The sequence below is a fragment of the Ambystoma mexicanum genome, chromosome 6q (assembly GCF_040938575.1).
Source record: "Ambystoma mexicanum isolate Mex_15411 chromosome 6q, UKY_AmexF1_1, whole genome shotgun sequence".
NCBI lineage: Eukaryota > Metazoa > Chordata > Amphibia > Caudata > Ambystomatidae > Ambystoma > Ambystoma mexicanum.
Genome location: NC_090937.1, coordinates 1,471,904,105 through 1,471,929,131, shown reverse-complemented (window position 1 = coordinate 1,471,929,131; position 25,027 = coordinate 1,471,904,105). Strand labels below are relative to the sequence as shown.

Genomic DNA, 25,027 nt, shown 5'->3' with positions numbered 1-25,027 from the left:
ACAGTGAAGCATGCCAGGCCACATTTAGACATATCTAGACTGGTTGCACCAAAATGCCAGTCGAAGCAATTACACTCATCAAGAAGAGAACACACATTCAAGCATGTGGCCTCTAACACGGCCAAACTCTTTAAAATCTGCAAGGAACTGGTCAATCCTGTTGCAGTCTTTACCTCTCCTGTTCCCTCCCAGGCTCTCTGTATGGCTCTGTCATCTCACTTCTCTGCTAAAACTCAGGACATCCTGTGCTCCATCTCCTCTTCCTCTCTCGGACCCCCTTAGGCAATCTATACCTCTCTTCCTCCTTTCTCCTCTTTCTCTCTGACAAGACCTGACAGGGTTTCTAGACAAGTCTGATTTGTGAAAGTGTCATGCAAACAGGTGCTCCCCTGCTCCTCCAGAACCATAAAGGACCATATTGACACCCTCTCTCCAGCCTTGACCGATTTCTGTAATCACTCTTTCGCCACTGAAATGTTCCCTTCGCCCCATAAGCACTCCCTTATGCACACACTCCTCAAGAAGCCGCCTGCCAATCTTGTCTGCCCGGCAAACTATTGCCCAATCTCCATCACCCCTTTCCTGGACAAACTGTTGGAAAAGCTGGCCATCTCCCAGCTTACTCTCCACGCGGAATCTGTTGGTTGTCTCCATGATCTTCAGTTAGGCTTCAGAACTGCCAGAGTCACGTAAACAGCTCTCCTGAACACCTGTGACCTCTCTAACCTTGATTCTAGCATTCCTTCTGTCCGGATCCTCCTTGATCTTTCCTCTGCTTTCGACAGTCAACCACGCCATCCTGATCAATCGTCTCCATGAGAACCTGGGCATCACAGATCAGGCCCTTGAGTGGCTGACCTCCTTCCTCTTGGACAGCCCCTCCCAGGTCCAACTTGGTCCCTATCTCTCCGCTCCATTTTCGCACCCTGGTTTTTCAACCTCTACTTGGCCTCTTTGGCCCACCTGATCTCTACCTTCTCTTCTAACCTTCAGTGTTATGCGGATGACACTCCGCTTTCCTTCAGGCTCCCCTAAGACTCCTCCCCTCTCTTGCTCATTTTTGACCGTCTATCCACGGTTGAGGATTGGTGTGCCTACAACGATCTCTGCTTTAATGTCAGCAAGATGGAGATCCTTCTCATTTGGACTCCTGCCCCCGATTTCCCTCTCTCACTCTGGCCGCCCGCCTTGGCCCCTCTTCCTTTGCCTACCTGTGAGGCAAACAACCTTGGTGTCATCTTTGACTCCACTCTCTCTTTCTCTACTCACATCTCGGACGTCGCCAAAAGTCCCACTACCAACTGCTCCTCCTCAAAGGGACTCTTCCCTTTCTCAGTTTCCCCCAGAAGCTCACCGTCTCTAGAGCCCTGGTTCTCTAGGCTTGACTACTGCAACAGCCTCTTTCTCAGTCTGCCTTCCTCTACTCTCCACCCTCTGCAACTAATCCAGAACAGGACTGCGAGACTTCTCCTTGGCCTCAAGCCCAGGGATCGTATCTCTCCAGCCTTGAAATCTCCCAACTGGCTCCCACTTGCTGCAAGGATCAAGTTCAAGACCCGTTGCATTGTCCACAAGGCTTTCTGGGCCTGGGGCCCATACTACATCCAACGCTCTCTTCCAAAATGTCTTCCTTCTCGAGCCCTTCGCTCAGCTACTTACAACTCTCTAAGGGTTAGACGCTTCTCCAGGCAGAGAGTGGGGGTAGAGCTCTCTCCTCTGCAGGTGCCTCCCTCTGGAATAGCCTCACTGCCCCTCTCAAACTTGAGCCAGACCACCTGAAGGACCAGAAGCAGCTCAAAACTTTCCTCTTCTCCTCTGCTTTCTCTATCTCCCTCCCCTGCTTGCCTACCTGACCTACCTGTCTGCTGTACTGACTGGTTGCTTGTTACCCTCAGAGTCTCACTGAGTCCAGACTCTCTCTTGATCAGTCACCCTTGCACTGCCTCTGGGCCTACCACGCACTTAGGGGCTGTAACTGTACCCCTACAATCCCTTGTTCTCCTTGCACTACCTAGAGCTAGACTGCCCTGGCTGCACTTCCTCAAGAGTGTTACTGCCCTGTTTTTCCCTCCCCTCTCCCTTGCAATTCCCCCTCCCTTTCCCCTTGCACTTCCCGTTCTCGCACTTGCACGATCTGAATGACACAAGGCCTAGTAAGATCGTTTGTCTTGTCCTCCCTCCATCATCTTGTAACGCCTTTAAACACTTGTGTACAGGCGCGTTATAAATGACTTGTATCATATAATTTGATCATAGATGCCCAGGCAAATATACAATGCTGCAGTAAGAAATGGCTAGACTGGCAGCACCCAAATTGCAGTTTAGCCAGGCAATTCACTTAGCAGGACTGCTTGATCAGAAATGTCCAGTTAAGAAAAAGTCATACCAAACTGAGGAATGACTAGACTGGCTTCACCAAAATGCCTCTCTAGCCACTAATACCACATAATGCCCGCTTAGTTTGGACATGGACAGACATTATGATTTGTTGCACAATCTTGCCCCCCACACATCCCCTCGCCCTCCCAACCCTACCCCAACCTCCAAAATCAGCTCATGGGCACAGAATTACCTTCACGTCCCTCTTCCCTGTCCCAGAGCTTACGTATGAGGCTCTTTGCCTCATAGGTAAGTACTGGGATGAGGAAGAGTGGGACTAGGAGTAATGAAGATTACAGGTAGCCAAGTCAGGCATTACCTCCACGTACCTCTACCTCATCCCAGTACTTGTGTATGAGGCAGAGGGCCTTATACACACACAAGTACTGTCTCATACAAACTGGGACGAGGAAGAATAGGGCTAGGAGTAATGAGTAATCAAGGCATTAAACACAAGTATTGGTGCAACACCATGGAGTTGACTGGGATTCAGTACTCCCCTCTCCCCCCTTAAATTTTGGGCTATGTTGACTCGACCTTACTGACCTCGAAGCAGTTGTCAGACAGAACAGGACATAGCTGTTAAATGGCACCTGGGTTTCGCTGTTAACAAGAGCCCAGCAATTACTAACATAAAGCATTTCACTGTTAGTACCTATACTTGCATGCCAGGGGAGTGATTGGAAGGGTAGAGAAGAAACAGGAGACTACTCATTCTCACAGCAGTCCATAAGTGGGTGATTTCAACCATAAAGGAGAGAGTTAACTGCTTGTACCATTGAAGCTGCACTAGAATAGTATCATTAAAATGCATAAAAAAACGAGATGCCCCCAAATAAATAAGTTTGCCCCTCCTCCACTGCCCATGAAGTTAGCGCCTCTCCCAACATTTGAAGGGTTAGCCCCCTGAATGTAGGTTTTGTTGAGCCCCTGAACGCAAGCACACACACCATTCACCATATACACACACGCACACCCAGCCATCCATACATTTAAGTGTGCACCCTTTCACCATACAGGCACACACACCCAGGCACCCACCCACCCACCCATACATTTAAGTGTGCACCCTTTCACCATACACTCGCACACGTCATGGGGTTGAGGGGAGCCCTAATACTTCAAAAAGAAATTGGGCCTCGTTAGAACTATGCCGCCTGGAAACAATGGTGCCGGTAAGTCTGGACCGGCATATTACAGCTCTGCGGGTGGTTGCCGTCCCGCCCGACAGGTCAGACCTGCCGGGCAGGAGAGCACCCACCCGCAGAGTTTTCACAGAAGCACCGGCACCGTTACGAACAGTGCCGATGCTTCTGTGGTCCCCACTCCCATAGAGTCCTATGGAAATGGGGACTTACCATTTGCCAGCGCCTGACTTCCCAGGCTGCCGGGGTTGTAATCCCCCCCGGTGTTACCGGGAAGTCGGGTACCGGTAAATCAGTATGGGTCCAGCGGCAACCTGCTGGTAGCACCGGCACGGTTACCGCCAAACCCGTAATGAGGCCCATTGTTTCTTTTTGAAGTCACACTTCACTACATAAAGAAATTATTTATGTTAAGGACCGAACTATAACGGAAATAATTTATTTGTGAAGGCAGAGTGACTTCAAAAATAAACTTTCTTATTGAAGTCATAGGGCCCCCCAACCCCATGACATGAAGGCCTCCAGCCTAGGGTCTTCCATGCCATGGGGAGGGCAGAGCCCTCGTACTTCAAAAAGAACATTTCTTTTTGTAGTCACTCGGCCTTCATAAAGAAATGATTTCTATTAGAAATCATTTCTTTATGAATGCAGAGTAAGTTACATTGTTTTGAAGATTTTTTTTTTTCCTTCCAGTGGGGCCCCATCCCAGGACAGGTGCTGGCAGGGCCCCCCACACCGTGGGGGCTGCGGGGGCCCCTGTTACGCCAGTGGTCAGAGGCATTGCCAGTGGGGCTGTGATCTTGTGTGGCTGCCGTTTGTGATGTCTCCTCACCCCGCTTTTCCATAGTTGGATTAGTGTAGGCGTCCATGGGGCCCGTTCTGCCACTCATGTTGCCCATGGGCATATCTATAGTAGAGGATCGAATCAGCAGGCCTGCACCTCCCAACGTGAGGCAGGGTATGGATCCAGAGTGTAAAGTGTATGCCGTTGCACCATGCATTGTGGGTCATTTAGGGGGGACTCCTCAAGGTCTGGGGAACTAGGAGTGTTACAACAGGGGTGCCACTACTCAGTATGCTTGGCGCTATTCAGGGTGGTAGCTGTTAAACTCTCATTATGTTTGTGTAGTATTCTGGTTGTGTGCCTGGCCCGCAGCAGTTTCTGAAAGTATTACACTTGGGAGGTATCAGGGTAGCACACAATGGCAATGCAAACTCTGTTTCACAGAGGGGTTTGGAACCCAGTACGTTCGATGATGTTGTACAAGCCTTGCTCCGGTGGCCGGCCGGCCAGCATTGGTCTCCGTTATTGCCAGGAGTGTGATCTCAACCCCACACTAGAGAGCGCTCTCCGAAGCTTAGGGATCACAGTATGGGCACGTATTGGTGCTGCAGCTGGTCAGCCGTGTTTGTGGGAGGCGGAAGCAGCCGTCTCCCGGGTGGTTCTGTTGCCTGGGGCCAAGAAAAGGGAGCTCTCCATGCAGGACCGCCTCCCAATGTCCGGATCAGGCGTATAGTCTCGCCACTGCGAGCCGCGGACGGCCACTCTATTGATGGGGTCTAGTGGGAAACGCACCCATGCAGGTACGCTCATCTAGGTGCCCGGCTATTCCATGCACGGGGCATGAAGTTCGCTGCACGTACCTGTGTTTCCAGCCAGCAAGAGTCACAGGGGTCCCCTAGACCCGGACGTCCAGACCGCTCGCTCACAGCGCATGCAGCGGACGCCGGGGAGGGAGCCCCGTATGCACTCCTCCGCAGAGAGGCACTTCAGGACACAGCGTCTCGGCACCCCCTGCTTAGCAAGTTTTCGCCCCAGCTGCAGGTTCTCAGCGAACCACCTTCCCTGGCGTGGTCCTGTGGGCTGGCGAGCACAACAGACCTTCGACTGGGATCGGGCAGTCACCTTCAGCATCTGAAAGGCACTGGCCCGTGGATGGGGGAGGGGAGCCACAGCATGTTTTTGCGCCACTCAGGCCCGCCTAGTCAGATAAATGTCGATTCATTCCACAATTTGGGCTCAGCGCAGGTCACAAGAGCAGCCCTCGATCTGCCAGAACATCAGACCTCCGATTCCATGTAGGTTATGTGTCGGGAACGTCTCGTTCAGCAGGATGGAGCTGGAAGGATTTGGATGTGTGGTGCAGATACACAACTAGGCGGCCATGCTTGTCGGCGTCCCACAGCGCCCCCCTGTCAATTCCATTGTTTAAAGATAACCGTCTTCAGTGCTTTCCTGAAAGCTAAGTAGTTGCTCCATCTGCTCACTGGTTTAGGAAGTCTGTTGCATATTTGAGTGGCTCTTACTGAGGACGATATGCCTAATCCATTTAATCGCGTGAAAGGTGGAGAGAGAATCTGTCCCAACGCTTCAGATCTCAAAGAGCGGGCCGGGGTGTAGTGGGTTATCTGTTCCTTCAAATAGACCAGCGACTGTCCAAAAAGACATTGATGTACTATAGTCATGGCCTTTAAAGTAATCCTGTCCCCGAGTGTTAGCCAGTGAAGGGCTTTCCTGTCTGCTGTGATGTGTTCCCTTCTGGCTTGCTTTATTACTATTCTTACAGCACTGTTCTGTATGGTTTGGCATCGAGCAATGCACACATTATTTGCCCCAATCATCTTCCACCCTTTCTTCCGGTGAGAGGTGCTAGAGTTGCAGGGTTGGGGGCAACTGCAAGATGCAATCCCTGTTGAAGAAATGCAGGTTCCAACGATGCAGGCCTCCTTAGGACACTTAACAGGATGGAGAACAGAGTTCCAGCAACTATCACTGTTTGCAGGCAATGACAGGTGTCCTTCCAGTCAGTCACCAGAGCTGCTCCAGGGCTGGTTCTGTTGAAGATGGGAAGCTGGAATTCGAGGACTAGGCAACTTGTGGCACAACATAGCGATCACTTAAGTTCTGAACTCAAACACGCAAGGGCAATATTTCTGGCGAGGGAGCCAATGAGAGAGCTGGTCAGTCCAGGGACACTGCCAAAGGCTGTGATGGGTTGGACCCTTGAGAAGGCATTGAGACCTAGTCCAAGAACCAGGTGCGCTGGCTCTTGAACTATTGTGACCAACTGAAGACATAGGCTGTCCTGGCTCCCTGAAGACTTCTTACTCTCCGCATGTGTATTGATCTGTCCCTCATACATTCTTTACTTGTATAGCTGGAAAGGGTTAATCTACATTGCATTGGGGGGGTTCAAAAGTTTCAGAAGCTTGTTAACCATTGTTTCCTTCCCTAACCTTTTCCTTTTTGACAGCAAACTCATTATTGCTCTAAATGTACCAGCGATATATTAATGTCCCAAGTGTCCTCGTTTTTGAAGTATCTGTGTGCCATCCCAAAAGGGTATTTACTGATTTATTGAAACAGAGTGTGTATTTTGAAGTATATTTAAGTGTTACATATTTGCTCCCCTCTAAAGAAGGCTTATTCAAGCTGACTGTTTAAATTAATAATTATTTAAGTGTTATTTGGATACTTGTCACTGAAACTCTGTTGCAACCCTACAGTTCACATCGATCCCCCTTGAGATAAGCCTGGCTGCTCTGTCTACTCTACCAAATTGTGTAGTGCATGCTTATACCAAAGGTTGCAACAACTATTGCCAAGACGACAAGGCTGGTGCAGACTCCCACAGGGTTACTGCATACAACCTTGCTAACAGTGTCCAACAGGCAGGTCACGATAGGTTCTTAAGTAGCAAAAGTTCCTAAGGAAGACTGTTAGAACAAATAAGTACTTTAGAGTTCGCTGAGGGTCCAGGGGCTTCAGAGAAGACACCCTAGGAGGATTCCAGCAGGGCCTTGAGTGCACTGGATGAGAGGACTCCCAATAACAGAAAACACTGCAAAACTACACAGGAATCACAAGAGACTTAAGGTGAGTAAATACCCAAGCCAGCACAGAAGACGATTTTTCCGCAGTAGGAATTCAGGATCTGCAGCCAAAAATCCGGTCGTTGAATTAATTCATTAAGAAGACAAAAGACAGGACACTGGAAAGACTTTTGCAGCAAGGATCATGGGGAAGGCCCTAGGCTGGGTTTTCCCTGTGGTTAGAGGTGGCTTTGTGGATTTGGTGCCTTTTTCAAGAGCACAGAAAAAGACAGAATATAAACTGTCTGATTCTCGTCATTTGCCAGGTCCAGCACTCTGGTCAGGGGACTTTTCACACTGGAATCGTGCCTCTGGAGATCCAGCGAGTTTCAGAAGACTGCACTGCCCAGGGTATTGCAGCTCACAAGATCGCAGCATGGTGCGAGATGGCTCAAAATGCAGGTCTTCTTGAGTCGAGTGGGACTCGCCAGGCTCCGCGTCAGGGTCGTCATTTTCGGAGTTCCCATGTGTTTTGGAAGGAAGCGCTACAGCAGGCTGCAGTTACACAGCAGGCTCTCCGGTTGCTGGAAATGGTCTCAGCTGCAAATTCTTAATCTTCTTCTTAGGTTTTGGTTCCAGTGGTCGACTACCTCTTCAGCTTCCAGGATCAGAATTTTATGCAGGAACCCAGCCAATCAAACAGCAGAGGGAGGAAAAAGGTTCCCACTCACAGGAGGTGTGACAGATACAGGTCAGGAAGACTTATTACTATGAACATCTGACCCGACAGATGTTTCACTAGCTTTGGTATAATCAGAGGAAGTTACTGGTGTATTAACAGGAGCCCTAGAAGCATGTGTAGAGGTAGCTGTGTCAGTTTTGTGAGTGCCCCCCCATGTTTTCACTTAAAATGGTTTTGACTACTGTTTCGACGGATCCGAAACGGTCGACAGAAGTTTGTGTGTGGCAACAGGTGTGTCCTTTGTAATAGAGCCAAGCGCAAGTGTACAGAGGGCTTCGAACGCAGAGTTTCGACAGGTTTCAATGGATGTTTTGACCAAAGTGTAGTTGCCATTTGTTTGGAACGAAAGGTGCTATATAGAGAAATCTTTCCTTTGTATGGACCCCCAACCATTGCTTTTATTTTTGAATCTGACCTGCTCTTTTTGCAGTGCACCCTTCAGCGTCACTACAGTGGATCGCCGGGAAAAGGTTGTGGCGATATTGTATGGGTGACCAAATATATATGGCGATAGGGGCAGCAAAAAAAAAAAGGGTTTGGGGTTGCGGGGGTGTTCCCCGCATGTCCCATGTAATAATGTCCCCACAAAAAACGGCCATTTTTCGGCGACATTTTTGCATGCCGATATTTTTGAGGGGACATTATTACATGGAAACCTACAGTGGCATTTGCTCATCTGTTATGGGAAAAATGACATATCCTTCAGGTTGTCAGTACTGGGAAACTGTTTCCCCTTCATCTTGTTACTTTGATAAAAAGATACCAAAAGTGGCAACAATGTACAATGCAGTAAACTTTTTGTTTTACCCTAGACTAACACTAAGAGGATTTCTGGTTACTTCAGGTGTGCCTAAGGGACAAGTTGTAGGCAGGTTTTTAATTTGTCCCTTGGCAATCTTGTCACTAACCCGTCTTCCAGGCCTGTGAGCCCAGGAAAATCCTTATAGAAACATGGCCATGTTTGTTTGCTGCCAGAAAGTGGCTGTGACAGTCGGTTCCTAATCCACAAACTGGTTTCAGTGTGTTTGAAGGAACAAGTTACTTACCTGTAACTATTGTTCTTCAGTATAGGTCACATGCTCATGAATATTCCGTCAGGCCAGGAAGCCTCGGTAAAATAAAAACAAGTTTCACTTACAAACTGTATGTCTCCTCTAAAACAATCACTGAACTCTGGGTCAGATTTCTCCCAGCCACAGACTGCCCTCTCCCTAAACCCCTCCGTTTAGGCAAGATTGTATGTTGTGGGAGACTACACCAGCCTTGTCCTATTGGCAATAGCCAATCCATCCTTTGGTATAGGACTGTAGTACACAAGTTGGTAGAGTGACTGAGCAGTCAGGCTTATCTCCAGAGGGGTCATTGTGAGCTGTAGGGTTGTAAAAGTTTCACAGTGACAGGTACTCAAAGAACACTTATACTCAAGGTTTCTTGATTAAAATAATGTATTAAACAGTCAGTTTAATACACTACTTCAATTCAATAAAATAAGATACACACACTCTAGGGATGACTGTTAGGCAGATTTGCATGTGGTACCCTCTGGGACCACCACATACAATTAGGACTACAGGTGTAAGCAAAACCAACCTTTGTATAGGTCTCTACTACAGTTTGTGGTAGCGAGCTGAGCAGCCAGGCTTATCACAAGAGGGAATGCGAGCAGTACAAGAGGTTACACAGATGTCTTCCAATCACAGTGGTTCAAGTAGACACTTACACTCAAGGTTTCTTGGTAAAATACTTATTACTTTATTACACAGTCGTTTAGAAAACATTCACTAAAAGGAGGCAACTTAATATACAAATATACTTCAATACCAAACCAATAAGTTTGAGTAAATTAGGCTCCCCTGAAATAGGAGCAAAAATGGCATTTCAGTTACTTTCAAAGGGAGTAAAAATGCACAAGTTAATAAAATAGACCACAAATACTTTATTAGGCAGTGCAAATAGTTTCAGTTCACTAGATGACTCGATTCAGTTCAATAGGCCTAGGCCAAAGTCAATGGACTAGTATCTTGTATAGGAAAGAGCAGTTCTTGTAATAAACGGTAAAGTCTTGGACAAAGTTCTCAGAAGTGGTTTGTACGAAAAGAATCATATGTTGGGTCACAAGCTGATTAGGCCTGCAAGTTGGGAAAGTTCCACGAACTTTCACCGCAAGAGGTAAGTTCTCTCACTCGGGCTGGCACAGTACCTTAATGTGAAGAAAAGATGCAGCGGAAGACGTTGGTTCCTGGCAGTTCCTGCAGATCTCGCTGTTCCTGAGCCTCAGTTGTGGGGACAAGATGGAGGACTCGGGGGGACTCCTGCGCTGCACAGGGACTGGTCAAACAAGCTGGCAAAATGGAAGATCTTCGGTTCGAGTAGCTGCCGTCATGCACACAAGCTGGTGTCCCTCCCCCTGGTTAATCCTAACCAGGTCAGAGAATGGTATCCAAGTGGCTTATGAGTTGATTGGTCCTACCAACTCAAAGAAAGAATTTGTCCTTGAAGGGGTTTCTCTGCCGAGATGAACTTGGCAATTCGGACCTGCAGCAGTGCTTCACCGGGCAAACCAACGGTCCAGGAGTTGCAGCAGCCGTCCTTTTCCAGCTCGTCTTCTGTTCTTTCGTTCCAGTGGTCGACTCTGCTTTCCAGTCCAAGAGACTCGCCTTTTAAACAGTTTTCTCCCTTTCATTCCAGCCTAGCTGTCACTCACCGAGAAGGGTGACTGTCCTTGCCAGACAGTCAGCCAGCCAGCAAATCACGCCAGAGTGCATTTGGGTCTCATAGGAGACTGAGCACGGAGTTTCGGGCACCTCTCATTTTCTGCCAACCCCAGACATTCAGGAGCCACAGGCAGTCTTCAGTCCTGAGGCCCGCCAAAGGCATACAAACAAAGGGACCAAACCTGGTTTGGCACGCAGGGACAAACACTAGAAGGACCTTTCCCAAAAAAAATTGTGAATAAAGAAGACCGGAACCTGTTTAAACAAAGGGGCTTAAAGCACCATCTTGAAAAACATGGCTCTGCGATTTCTAGCTACTGGTGTTCGCTGTCGGGAAAAATCATGGTAGTTTGTTGTAAAACCACTGCCAGCAGCCATTTCCATAGGAAAGGGTAGCATTTGACTGCTACATGAGTTTCTAGACACAGGGGATACTAGGCAACCCCTCTATAGGAAGATGGTGTGTGCTTGGTCTAGGAATTTAAAAAGACTAGCATAAAGTCAATTTAACTTTGCATTCTCTGGGAAACAGTAGTTTCTCCCAGAGAAGGTATTTAAACCTTCTGGAAGTCTAGAAAGACATCCCTGTGTCACTGCACTGAGGGTGCTGTGTAACACACATGAAAATATGCCTATGGAGTTATCTTAAAACACCATATTCAAAGAACACAAGTAAAACACACATCAAAATACGAGAGTGGGAACAATTCCCACTCTTTCCAGGTTAAAAAAAAAATCAACTCCTCAAAATCCAGCAAAGTTGCTGGGGGTCGGTCTCTAAGGTGAAGGGAATTAGCACATTTATGAGAATTCTCCCTAATAATGACAGATACTTCCTACACCCCGAGGTGACTTCAATAGTTAGGACACTGTGGACATCAGTATATCACTTTTTCACACTTAATTCTAATACTTCATTCTGGTGTTCCTGTCCCCTGGCGCTCCGTTCCCGCAGCAGCAAAGAAGTACAGTCAGCAGAGAGTTAGTCCCAGTCAAGCTAGTCTTGGGGCCGATTGGTCTCATCAACCCAAGGGGTGAAGTCGTCCTTTCGGAGCTTCTCTAGGCTTCACCTTTGGGTGCATTCCTGTAAGTAAGGAGACTAAGCACAGGGAGTTTCGGGAACCTCCCTCGCTTCCTGCCCTGCCAGACACGCTGGAGCCAGGAGCAGGCTTCACCCCTGAATCCAGCCAAAGACTAAATGAGCAAAGGGACCAAACCTGGTTTGGCGCGCAGAGTAAATCTCAAGGAGGACCTTACAAACAAGAAACGGCAAAAAAAGAAGACCAGGGCCCTTTTGACAAAATGGGCACCCATGGGTGTAATACTGCAGCTGAGGATTCAGCCTGCGGTAAAAGCGCACAATGGTAGGAAAATTAAACCATTGCCACCAGCCATTAACTGTAGAAAGGGTAACATCAAAAATGTTACATGAAAAGGTAGACAAAGGGGATACTACGTAACCCCTCCAGCACTATATGTAAGATGGTGTGTGCTGGGTCTACAAAGAGAAAAAGGAAAGTAAAGTCAATTTCACTTTACTGCTCTTGGAAACAGTTTATCCAAGAGAAGGTATTTCTCTGTGACACTGCTGTGTGTCACAATGTAAAAAGATGATGCCTATGGAGTTTCTCATACTCCAAAACCAAGAGAAACCCATGGTTCAAATCAAAGAAAAATACACAACAGTGGGAAAAAGGTTTCACTCTCTCCAGGATAAAAATTAAAAGTCCCAAAGTCCAGCAAAAGAGCTGGGGGTATCTAAGGTAGAAGGGAATTAGAAGAGAAGAACAAGTTACTTATCTTAGCTGGTAACGTTCTTTCGATGGGATGTTCCTCCGACATATTCCACATCTTTGACAGTAATAACCACAGCTGTGCTGCTTCGGAAAACTTTTTCGGCGTACGCGTCCTGCATCGATGACGTCGATACGCTGTCCCTCGAAGGCCTCCGTCGATGGTCGACGTCACAGCAGGTTATATCTAGAACGCACGTAGCCTCAGTTGTAGCTTTTTCCCCCAGAATGTGTGGCACCAATCCCCTGCCAGTAGGACTACAGAAAGCCTTGCGGAAACGTAAGCTGCAATCGCATAAGAAATTCTGTAGAGGGGCAGGTAGGGAGGGTACGATGTGGAATAAGTCGGAGGAACATCCCATCGAAAGAATGTTACCAGGTAAGATAAGTAACTTGTTCTTCGAAGGGATTGTGTCCTCTGACGTATTCCACATCTTTGACAGACTCCCAAAGCAGTACTAACGCATGGAGGTGGGAAAGGAATTTACTATTGCATCAATTTAGAATGCCCAATCAAATTTCAGAATAGAGGACTGCCTTACCAAAGGCCAAATCCTGCCCATGGATAGAGTCCAAGGAATAATGTTTCACAAAAGTATGGACAGAAGCCCATGTGGCTGCTTCGCAAATATTGCGAATCGGAACACCCCTCTGTAGGGCAGTGGAGGCAGCCACACCTAGTGGAATGAGTCCGTAAGCCTACTGGAGGGTCCTTTCCCGTCAAACGGTAACACTCAGAGATCGTCAAAATGATCCATCTAGATAAAGTCTGCTTGGAAACAGCCTGACCTAAACGCCTGCCAGCATAACCAATAAAGAGCTGCTCGTCCACTCTGACCCAGAACATCCGTGAGAGACAGAAACTCAAAGCTCTCCTAGGGTCCAACCTATGGAGCCTCTCCTCTTCCTTACCAGGATGTGTAGGAGGATAGAACGCCAGAATTTTTACCTTCAGGCTCAGATGGAATTTCGACACAACTTTCGGAAGAAAGTAAGGTCGCACCCTAAGGACAACCCTGTCTTTATGTAACACAGTGAAGGGTGGTTTGGCGGAAAGTGCCTGCAACTCACTCTGCGTGCGGAAGTAACCGCAACTAAAAATACAGTTTTAAAGGACAATAGTCGCAACGGACAAGAATGTAAAAGGGCTCAAACGGAGCTCCTATTAGGAACTTTAAAACCAAATTCAAATCCCATCCCGGCACCTGCAAAGGCGATGGTGGTAACACATTAGTTAGCCCTTTTAGAAACTAAGATATCAAAGGCATTTTAAAATAAGAACATTCCTCAGACGAGCGCTTAAATATGGACAGCGCCGCCAGGTAACCCTTAATGGTACCCACTTGCAGGCCCATGTGGGCTAAAGAAAGCAAAAAAGACAAAACCTAAGGAAGGGAACATTGGAAAGGATCCACATTCTGTACTCTGCACCAGTTGCAAAACTTTCTCCAAAGACAACAGTACAGAGGTTTTGTTGCAGGCTTTCTGGCCGAAAGCAACACCTCCATCACGTCCTCGGGGAGGTCCCAATCATTGTACCTCAACCTTTCAGATACCAAGCGTGAAGGCTGAGGGACTTGACCTCTGGATGGAGAACCCGAGCCCCTTCCCATGAGAGTAGATCGTCTCGGTAGGGAAGACTATGTGGAAGGCAGATGGACATGTCGAGAAGGTCCGGGTACCACGCTCTCCTGGCCCATGCCGGAGCAATGAGGATCATCCGGGAACCAAACCGCTGCAACACCTGTGGAATGACAGGGACTGGAGGAAACGCGTACAGCAGTGGGAAGGACCACTCCACTACGAACGCGTCCCATAAGGCTCCTCTTGGAGGAAATTCCCACAAGCAAAATCATTCGCACTTCAGGTTGACACTCGTGGCGTAGAGATCCACTTGCAGGGTTCCCCAAAGGGCGAAGATCTCCAACAGAACTTTCTGAGCCAGGTCCCACTCGTGAGAGACCGTGCTCTGCCTGCTCAGAGCGTCCGCCGCTGTGTTTTCGTCTCAGGCCAGATGAACCGCCGAGATCGAAATGTCCTGCTGAATGGCCCAGAACCAGAGCTGCATCGCCTCCCTGCACTACAGAAGTGAACCCCCCCCCCACCACCCTTTTTGTTGAGGTAGTGCATGGCCACTGTATTGTCAGTCATGATCAGGACATTCTTCCCCCGCAGACGGCAGAAAAGCCTTCAGGGCTAGCCCGATAGCCCACAGCCCTAACAGATTGAGGACTCCGACAGAGACCAACGGCAAAGATCTCATCCGCAGCCTGGCCTCTGGCAGCAGGAAAATGCAGGATGCCATGAGGCCGAGCAACCTCAAGAACTCGAACACCCGGAGACTCTGGGCACGTTGAAATTTGTCCAACATCTGCAGAATGTGATGAGCCCTCATCTGGGGAAGCAAACACAACCCCAGGGACGTGTCGAGCACTGCTCCGATGTACTGGAGCCGCTGGGTAGGTGTCACATGGGACTTCTTTAAATTGAGGGAGAAGCCCAGCTTGTGAAAGGTGTGGCAGGTGACTGACAGATGATCCAGGGCTTGCTCGGGAGGACGTGCCCTGAGCAACCAATCGTCCAGGTAGGGTTAGACGTGAATTCCCCCCCTTTCCTGAGATACACTGCCACCACCACCATCCGCTTGGTGAAGACCCCCGGGGCGGAGGTCAAATGCACTGCAGTACGACAACCGTGAAAATGCGAGTCGCCAACTGTGAACTTCAGGTACTTCCTGTGCTTTGGATGAATCGGCACATGAAAGTAAGCATCCTTGAGGTCTAGAGACACCAACCAATCTTGTAGTTGAAGGGCCTGGAGGACTTCAGAAAGAGTTACCATCTTGAACGTGTCCTTCCTGAGGAGCTTGTTCAGCCCATGCAAGTCCATGATGTGTCGCAATCCCCAGTCTTATTTCGGGATCAAAAAATAAGGGGAATACCATCCCTTGTTCCTCTCCGCTACAGGCACCAGTTCTAGGGTGCCGTTCTCCAGCAGGGATAGGATTTCCTGCGCACCGAGCGGATCCGTCGCTTCAAAGAGAGCTTCCCCGGTGGATTGTCGCGAGGCCTCTGCTGAAACGGGAAACAGTAGCCGTGGGTTATGATCTCCAGAACCCACACATCTGAAGTAATGGCGCGCCATTCTCCAAGATGCTGCGCCAGTCTGCCCCCAACCGGCGAACCATGGCACATGGCCTCATGACTGAGCGGACGCGGCTGTGCCTGATGGCAAAGAGGCAACTGCCCAAGCGGCTTTGGCACCTCGAGTACCTTGCTTTCCACCTCTGGCACTCCTACGGTGGCCGTTTTGACTGGAAGCACCTCTCGATCTACCCAAGGAAGAGTAGTACCGAAAGGAACTTCCCCTCCATTGCTGTCCCCTAGGACAAAAAGGTGGAGGTTGTCGTACTGCAGCGCTCAAAGACTTTGCTGCAGCTTTGGAGGTCTGCAACCTCTCAAGGCTCTCGTCAGCCTTGCTGCCAAAAAGATGGACACCATCAAAGGGCATGTTGAGAAGCAGGGATTGCACATCCGGAGCAAACCCAGTCTTCCGCAACCACGCAAACCTGCGTATCACGGTGCTCGCAGCCATGGACCGGCTGACACAGTCTGCCATGTCCAGACCCGACTGAACGGATTCACACATGGCATTCTTGCCATCATGCACAAGGGCTAGAAAACCATCCCGTTCCTCCCCTTCGGGAATATGCTCAGCCACCAACGATACACAATTCCACAGAGTGTGAGTGAATCTTGCCAGGGCACAAACCGAGTTCGCTGCCTTTAAAGCCATACCCCCAGAAGAAAATACCCTCTTCGCCAACCATTAAAGCGCTGGTCGTCCCTATCCGGAGGGATAGTAGGGTACGCAGCCTGCTTTGCTGGGGCTGTAGCCGCCTGCACCAAACTCTCCGGAGTAGGGTGCGTTGACAAGTAGCAGGGGTCACCACTGGCTGGGCGGTATTTTTTCGGAAGAGACTTATTCACTGCCGGGAGACTCAGGAGCAGTCCAAGCCGTCGCCACCCTTCTTTGCAGCGCCATATGAAATGGCAACACAGGATCAGTGGGTGGATCTTGATCCAGGATGTGTCAGATCATCCTGAATAAAATCAGCAGATGGAGCAGACCACCCCAAATACTCAGTCACTCTCGACATGAGGCGCCTATACGAGGAGTCTGCATGTGTACCAGGCTCAGGCCTGCCAAACTCAACCTCCGGAGAGGTATCAAAACCACTTGCGTCATGTAAGGATTGACAAAGGTCTTCCAGTTGGCTATGACCAGACAACGGGTCATCAGGAACCTCAGGAGGCACAACCCCCTCCTCATCAGACCCTTCCTCCACCTCTGAAATATACTCCAAGGGTTGGAACAAATCCACCCTGGGAGGAGGAACAGAGTAAGTCTCAAACACAGGCCTTACAGACTCGCCGAGAGCCTTTCCACAGCCCTCCGGGGCAGCTCTGGTAAATTCTCCTCAAAAGGCTTTGAGTGCACCAATGGAATCGGCGTAGACGTCGACCGCTGCACCGACGACTTAAGACAAAATGGCTTTGAGTCCGGAGCCCCGAGCGTGTCCTTAGATGGCCGCGGCGTCGACTTCTTTGAAGCCGGAGCCACGAAAGAGTCCCTCGACAGACATGGCGCCGACGTCGTCTATGCCTTCTTAGAAGGCCTCACAGGCTCCGAGGACCGGGACCTGGCACGGCTATGGCTATCACCCTTGTCCGATCGGGACCTTGACGGCTCCCGATGCTCGCACCGACCGCCCAAGCCCGAAGGCATGCGAGTGGTGGCTCTAGCTCGTTCCTTGCCGGCTTCTCTCGAAGGCGCAGACGGAACGGTGCCTTGCGATTCGAAAATCGCCCTCATCTGCTGGCGGAATGCATCCCATTCGGCCGGCGACAAGTTGTTTCGTGAGACAAGTTACCCGCAGAGGATGGGGAAGGCGACCGGCGATGGCGCTTCCCTGAATGCCCCGAAGAGGCAGAGGAATGACGGGACCCACTCCAAGACAGATACCCCATGGACTTACACAGACGCGGAGAGTCACCCCTCAAATCGTCAGTCGAAAGACCAGTAGATTTCGACTTCCGGTTTTAGAAACCCTACCTACCGACAACTTCTTGCGCAAGGTCTTTGAAGTTAGGGACTGGCAGTCATTGCCATCGTCAGTGGCATGGCTTTCACCGAGGCACCAGAGGCAAACGTCGTGCAGGTCCATAAAGGACATTTTGGAACTGCAGTCCAGACACTTTTTGAAGCCCGATTTCGGGGTATAAGAAGACATCATGAATCAAGTTAGAAGAACCGAGGCACGGCGAGATTCTGGAGCGAACACGTTAGCGGAAAAAACTGAACTGAGGCTACGGGCATCGTGCGTCCTAGATATAACATCCGGTGACGTCGACCATCAACGGAGGCCCTCGAGGGACAGCGTATCAATGTCATCGACGCAGGATGCCGAAAAAAGTTTTCCAAAGCAGCACAGCTGTGATAATTACTGTCAAAAGATGTGGAATACGTCGGAGGACACAATCCCTTCGAAATGAGAATTCTCTCTAACATGCTGTCATTGGCTGGGGGGCAGTATGACCCAGAGTTCAGTGATTGGTTTAGAGGAGAACTACAGTTTGTAAGTGAAAGTGAAACCGTTTTCTTTTTTCTGAGGATTGGTGGGAATTTCCAGCTTGTGCTACAAGACTCACCTCTGCCACATAGATTATCCAGCATCAAGGGGACCTGAGATAGGAGGCGGGGTCTGCCCAGGACAAGTGTGGCCTCCTAGGCCATCTTGCATCGGTGGCAGTCATCCGAAATAGCTTTTTTTCTGCATCCAATCATGTTCTGAGAGGTGTCCTACATAACAAACGTTCTTCTGCAATCTCCAACCTGAAGTTTTAACCAGTATTTGTTGCCAACCAAATATGTGCTCAAACCTGCAACCCCTGGGCATTAAGGAGTGGAGCTGAGGGCGGGAAAAGCAACCTCGGAGCACCTTCAGAAGACCTTCCAAGTCCTATGGAGGATCGGAGTATGGTGGGTGAGTTACGATACTTACCTGAACCCCTGTCGCCCTTTTAAAAGTTTGATATCTTTTACAACAGTTTGGCTTTGCCACTGCTTGCTCGCGCAAGCACTCTGAAAGTTAGGGACACTCGTTAGTTAGAATAACTTGTCCTCTACCATTTGGAAAGCTTCTTTTTACCCCAGAAGCCCTAAACTAATTTGTTCCAGTCTCACACAATTTTGTGGAACTGTGGAGAACTTTTGGGCACAAGGCCCCATAGATCTTAGGGATAGACTAAGTTAGTGGTGTATCTCTGCAGACCTGTAGTGCTGCAAACTAATACTTACTTTCCTTTGCAGCGGTTTGTGAATATATGTGTATCTTTTACGTTGTGATAAGATTACATGCTAATAGACATTATATAGTCATAAAGAAAGAAGCATTTTGTACAAGTGTCTAAGTGTGTTCCTCGACCTTTCAATGTGTGCTCATTAAGGACCCCTTACAAGCTCACCACCTCTTGAGACTTGGTCTAGACCACTCATCTGCCTACCTTGAACTGGTTTGGCTACAGCTCCCAGAGTTGTATGTCACTAAACTAGGTTGGCCTTCACTAAATCTGTCAACCAGGGCAAAGTATAAAAATCAGTCCTAACACTGTTGAAGCCCCTTTCGACGATCCCTTCGAAGGTTGGCTTGGTGTTGTGTGCTTATGTGTATGCACGTGTGCATCGGTCACCAGAGGACTTTCCCGTAGCAAAGCTTTCGGTTTGCCTGGTGGGAAAGGGGATAGCCGTGCAGAAGTCAGACGACGACTCATGTAGGTCTTCAGCATCAAAAATGAAGCCGTACCAGATAGGGAGAATTTTCATTTCTGTGCTAATTTCCTCCCACCTTTTAGACACCCGGCTCTTTTGCTGGAGTTAGGAATTTTTAATTTTAACTCCTGAGTGAGTGTGACATTTTTCTCACTCCCTCGTGTGTTTTTCCATGATCAGGCTTATGTTTTCACTATTTCTGGAGTCTATCAAACTCCATAGGCACCTGCTTTTTGTATGGTGACACACAACACCCTCTGTGCATTGTCACTGAAGTCCTTTGGATTTCTCTTAAGGTTTAAATACCTTTTCTTGGGTGAACCACTGTTCCCAAGAATAGTAAGGTGAAATTGATCTTCCTTACCTTTTTACTTTGGAGGTCCAGCACACACCAACTTATTTGGAGTGCTGGGGGGTTACCTGGTAGCCTCTTCTCCAACTTTCTTATGACACATTTGTGGTTACCCTCACTACGTTAAATGGCAGGCGACAGTGGGTTACTTTTGTACTACCAGTGTGCATTTTTAGCGCAGGCTAAACCCTTAGCTGCATTACAGCACCCATCAGGGACCATTTTGTCAAAATGGCCCGGTCTTCTTTTTTCAGCATTTTCCATTTGTGAGTTCTTTCATGGCTTTTACTCTGCACTTTGAAGCAGGTTTGAGCCCTTTGTGTGTTTTGCCTTTGGCAGGCTTCAGCGTGTCTGGAAGAACAGGAAGTGAGGTGTGTCCCGAAACATCCCGGTGTGCCTGATCGAAAACAATCCTAATTGGGCGGCTGGCTGTCCGGGAAGGACAGCCACCCTGCTGTGTGATTGACAGCCTAGGGCTGTGAATGAATGAGAACAAGCTTAAAAAAGGTGGGGTTCTTGGCACTACAGGCAGAGTTGACCACTGGACGAAACATTCAAAAAAGAAATTGTGAAAAGAAGCCCACTGCAACCTCCTGGACCTCGAAGTGCCTGGTGAAGCAATGCTAATGTGCTCACCTCCTTTTCAATTGACAGAGAAGCTCCAGACGGGACTTCTTCCCTTGGGTTAGTGGGACCAACTAGCCCCGAGACATACTCCACTTAGGCGCAACACCTGACTTGTTGTGCCCTCTCCAGTGCTGCAGAAGCCCAATGCCAGAGGTTGAGTGTCTATAACCGAGCGCAACATCTGCCACACAACAAATCCATCACAAATAGCTCCAGGAGCGCCTAAGGACACTCCAGAAGCAGGAAATTCTGATCCAGAGTGCAGGACCGAGGGATCAAGGAAAGTCCAACCAGAGATCTTCGTCCTGCACCAGTGCTGTTTGCGAAGTGCTGAAACCGCGAAGAGCTGCTGAACCGAAGAAAACCCGTAGCTGCCAAAGCCTTTTCAGAGTACTTCCGCAGGAGCCCGCCAGACGTCCTCCCTCTTGTCCCCAGGACTGAGGCTCTGGAACAAGGATCTGCTTGGTTGTAGAAAGACAGAATCCAGCTGGGCCACTTTCTTCAAACCAGAGGTACTTTTTGGGCTTGGGGTACTTCCCTTCTTGCCTTAAGTCATGCTTTCTCACCCGCGCTTAACTTTGAGTGGATTCCAACTCCCTTTACACAGGCTTAACAGCTTGTGTTCCTTCAGTGATTTTCTTGAACTAACTTTGTGAAAGACTGTATCCAAGAAGTGCATCAGAACAATAGACTTTGTCCAATTGACTTTGGCAGTCCTGGCTCCCTAAAGGCTCGCTTCTGGATCCATTGACTTTGGCATTGCTTGTCCTCTCATAGGTTGTAATTTGATTAACACTTTACTGCTGCGAAAGGCTCATCTAGATTTCATTGGAGTATTCAAACTGTCTTCGTTTTATGAGAAAGTATGTTCTAACCTTTCTATTTCATTAACCCTTCCTTTCTGAAACCAAGTCTAAAAAGTATGGAACAAGTTACTTACCTGTAACTGTTGTTCTCCAGCATGGGTCTGGCATGGATTCACATGCTCATGAATATTCCCCGTCAGGCTGGGAATCCTCGGTAAAGAAAAATCAGTATCCTTTTCATTTCTGATCTGTCTTTCGTAGTAGTAACCAATCACTGATCTCGGCGTCATACTGACCACAGCCAATGACTGCCATCTCCCCAAGCCCCGCCTCTGGCAGCCATCTTCAGATTTGGTAGCACGTGAAGTGACAGTACGACCAAGTGAAGAGCCGCAGAGGGGTAGACGGGAGGGTTCGCATGTGAACCCATGCCAGACCCATGCTGGAGAACAACAGTTACAGGTAAGTAACTTGTTCCTTCTCCAGCATGGGGTCTGGCATGGATTCACATGCTCATGAATATAAGAATACATAGCATTACACACATGCACAACCACGGGAGATGGCAAAAGGCCCAACATTAAGCAATACAAAAACTCAACATTAAGCATCTCTTACCTCCTCACCAGGCTCACCTTAAGCGAACAGGTTGTGCAGCACTGCTTGGCCGACCCTGGACTCCTCCCTGGAATCCCGATCGACGCAGTAGAATCTCGTGAAGGTGTGCATCGACCTCCACGTAGCAGCCCTGCAGATGTCCAGCAGGGGCACACCAGATAGGAACGCCGTAGTAGCAGCGATCGCTCTGGTCGAATGGGCTCTCGGACGGCCTGGCAGCGGTCGGTTAGCCATCCGGTGGCAGTGCATGATGCAGCCGGAGAGCCATCTGGAAATAGAAGACTTCGAGAGAGCCTTCCCTTGATTCACAGGTCCAAAGTTCACGAATAGCTGTGATGTCCTCCGAAAACTCTTAGTGCGGTCCACGTAGAACTTCAGCGCTCTAGCCACATCCAGCGAGTGCAAAGTCCTCTCGGCCGGCGACGAAGGAGACGGGAAGAAAACAGGTAACACCAGGGACTCGTTAAGATGGACGTCCGACGGCACCTTGGGCATTAAGGACGGGTGCGTCCCAAGTACCACCCTCGAGGCATGGAAAGTCAAGTACGGTGCTTTGCAGGATAGGGCCTGGATCTCTCCTACTCGTCGTGCGGAGGTAATGGCCACCAGGAATGCAGTCTTCCACGACACAAACTTCATCGGTGCGGAGTGCATCGGCTCGAATGGGGGCCACATGAGCCTGGTCAGCACCACGTTAAGTTCCCACGCCGGGGCCGGGGCCTTCACCGGCGGGAACGACCGGAACAGTCCTTTCATAAACTCTTTTACCAGTCGATGGGACCACAGGGATGTCCGTCCTGTGATTCTGGTATATCTGGAGATCGCCGCCAGATGAATCTTAACGGAGGCATGGGGTAGCCCAGCCTTTGCTAGCGATAGCAGGTACGGCAGCACTTGAGGGGCCGTAATCCGTAGGGGGTTGATCGTCTGTTCTCGGCACCAGATAGAGAACCTCTTCCTCTTGTGACCGTAGCATTTGAGAGTCGAGGACGCCCTGGCCTTTGCAAGAACCTCTCTGCAGTCGGCCGGTATATCGTACCGTCCAAACTCTAGCGCTGCAGGAGCCAAGCCTGCAGGTTCAGCGACGCCGGGTCGTGGTGGAAGATGGCGCCTCCTTCTCTGGAGAGAAGATCCGCGCCCGCCGACAGCTTGAGGGGAGGGCAGGTGGACAAGTCCAGAAGGTCCGGGAACCAGATCTGCCTCGGCCACGCCGGTGCGACGAGGATCATCCTGCACCGGGACCTCTTGAGCTGGTTGATGAGTCGAAGCAGCAACGGCAACGGAGGGAACGCATACAGGTATAGGCCGTCCCAGGGGAACGAGAACGCATCGCCCATGCTTCTCGGCTGGGGAAACCTGCTGGCGAACCTCTGGCACTTCGAGTTCGTCGCTGTTGCGAACAGGTCGATTTGGGGTTTGTCCCATCGTCGGAAGAGTTGATCCACCTGATCCTGGCGCAGTTCCCACTCGTGACACGCGTGCAGCTCCCTGCTGAGCGAGTCAGCGATTGTGTTTCTTTCTCCTGCCAGGTGGAAGGGAACCAGGAACATCCCCTGGGCTACCGCCCAGTGCCACAGATCCTGTGCCTCCTTGGATAGGGCTGGGGATCTGGTGCCTCCCCGCTTCCGTATGTAAAACATTGTCGTGGTGTTGTCCGTGAAGATCCGCACCACCTTGGAGGAACGATTTGAGAGCCCAGAACACGGCTCGGAGCTCCAGGATGTTGATGTGCAGGAGCTTCTCCTCCGGGAGCCATAGGCCTCTTGCGTGGAGATCTCCGGTGTGGGCGCCCCAACCTTCCAGGGAGGTGTCCGTCGTCACAGTCTCCTGGTACGCCGGCGTCTGAAAGTCCTTGCCCGCCGTGAGGTGCGCTCGAATGCCCCACCACTGAATCGCCCGCCGAAACACCTCGTTGAGGGGGACCCGGTCTTCGAAGGTGCCCATCGCCTGCATCCAAAGGGCGTCGAGAAATTCTTGAAGAGGGCGCATCCGTTGTCTGCAGAGGCACACCAGGTAGATGCAAGAGGACCTCATCCCCAAGAGGGACTTGATGGACCTCACCCTGGCCACGTCCGTGGCTAGCAGGTGCTGCACTTTGCCCAGAATGGTCTTCGTCCGTTCTTCCGACGGTGCTGCCAGGCGCCTCACTGTATCGAGCTTCGCTCCCAGAAACGGGGCCACCTGCGGCGGCACCAGGTGGGACTTTGGGTAATTTATGGCGAATCCCAGGTCTGCGAGTAGCTGGACGGTTCTCGCAGTGTGTTCGACAGCGTTCCCTCGTCCTTGAGCAGATGAGCCAGTCGTCCAGGTAGGGGTAGACGTGAATCCCATGCAGGCACAGCCGCGCCGCCACAGGTGCTAGGCACTTGGTAAAGACACTGGGGGCAGACTTCAATCCGAACGGCAGTGCTCTGAATTGGTAGTGGCGTCCCTGGACGACGAACCTGAGGAACTTTCGGTGACTTTTGAGGATGGGAACGTGGAAGTATGCATCCTCCAGGTCCAACGACAATAGAAAGTCGCCTTCCTCCAGCTGTCCCAGCACGTGCTGGAGGGTGACCATCCTGAACTTTTGTGACCTGATGTATTTGTTCAAACAACGAAGGTCCAGGATGGGGCGCCAGCCGCCCGTCTTCTTCCTGACGAGGAAGTACCTTGAGTACACCCCGGAGCCTCTTCGGGACGAGCTCGATGGCGCCTTTCCTGAGCATCGCCCGTACTTCCAACAGCAGTTGCGGGACTTGATTTTCCTTCCTGGCCACAGGTGGAACGTGAGGGCACTTCTTCAGGAATTCGATAGAGTGTCCTCTTGCCAGGGTATCCAGCACCCAACGGTCGGTGGAGATGGACTTCCACACGCTGATGAAATTCGTCAGCTGGCCTCCCACCGGGGTGCTTCGGTGGGGGCCCGAGACCACGGCCGGTTCAGTCCTGCTTGGAGGTGGTGGCCTTGCCGCCCAGGCCACCTTGCCGATGGCGGCGAGGCGCTCCCTGCTTGCCGCGACCCCTGTAGGCCTCCTGAGACGAGGAGCGTGCCGCCTGGCGGTAGGATGACGAGCCACCGCTGCATCCCTTGGAGGCCCCCTGTCTGCCTCCGGAGCTCCGAAAGGGCCGTCTTTGCTGAAGGGCTCCTAGTGCGCGGGCCGTCTCTGTGTCCGTCTTTATGGCTTGGAGGGATTCGTCCACTGCCTTCCCGAACAAGTTGCT

At 50.2% G+C, this 25,027-nt stretch overlaps 1 protein-coding gene across 1 annotated transcript in view; it reads right to left on the bottom strand.

The window, feature by feature from the left end:
• KDM3A (lysine demethylase 3A) overlaps nucleotides 1–25,027 on the bottom strand; it is a 331,646-nt gene that overhangs the window by 25,435 nt on the left and 281,184 nt on the right. The window lies entirely within an intron of this gene.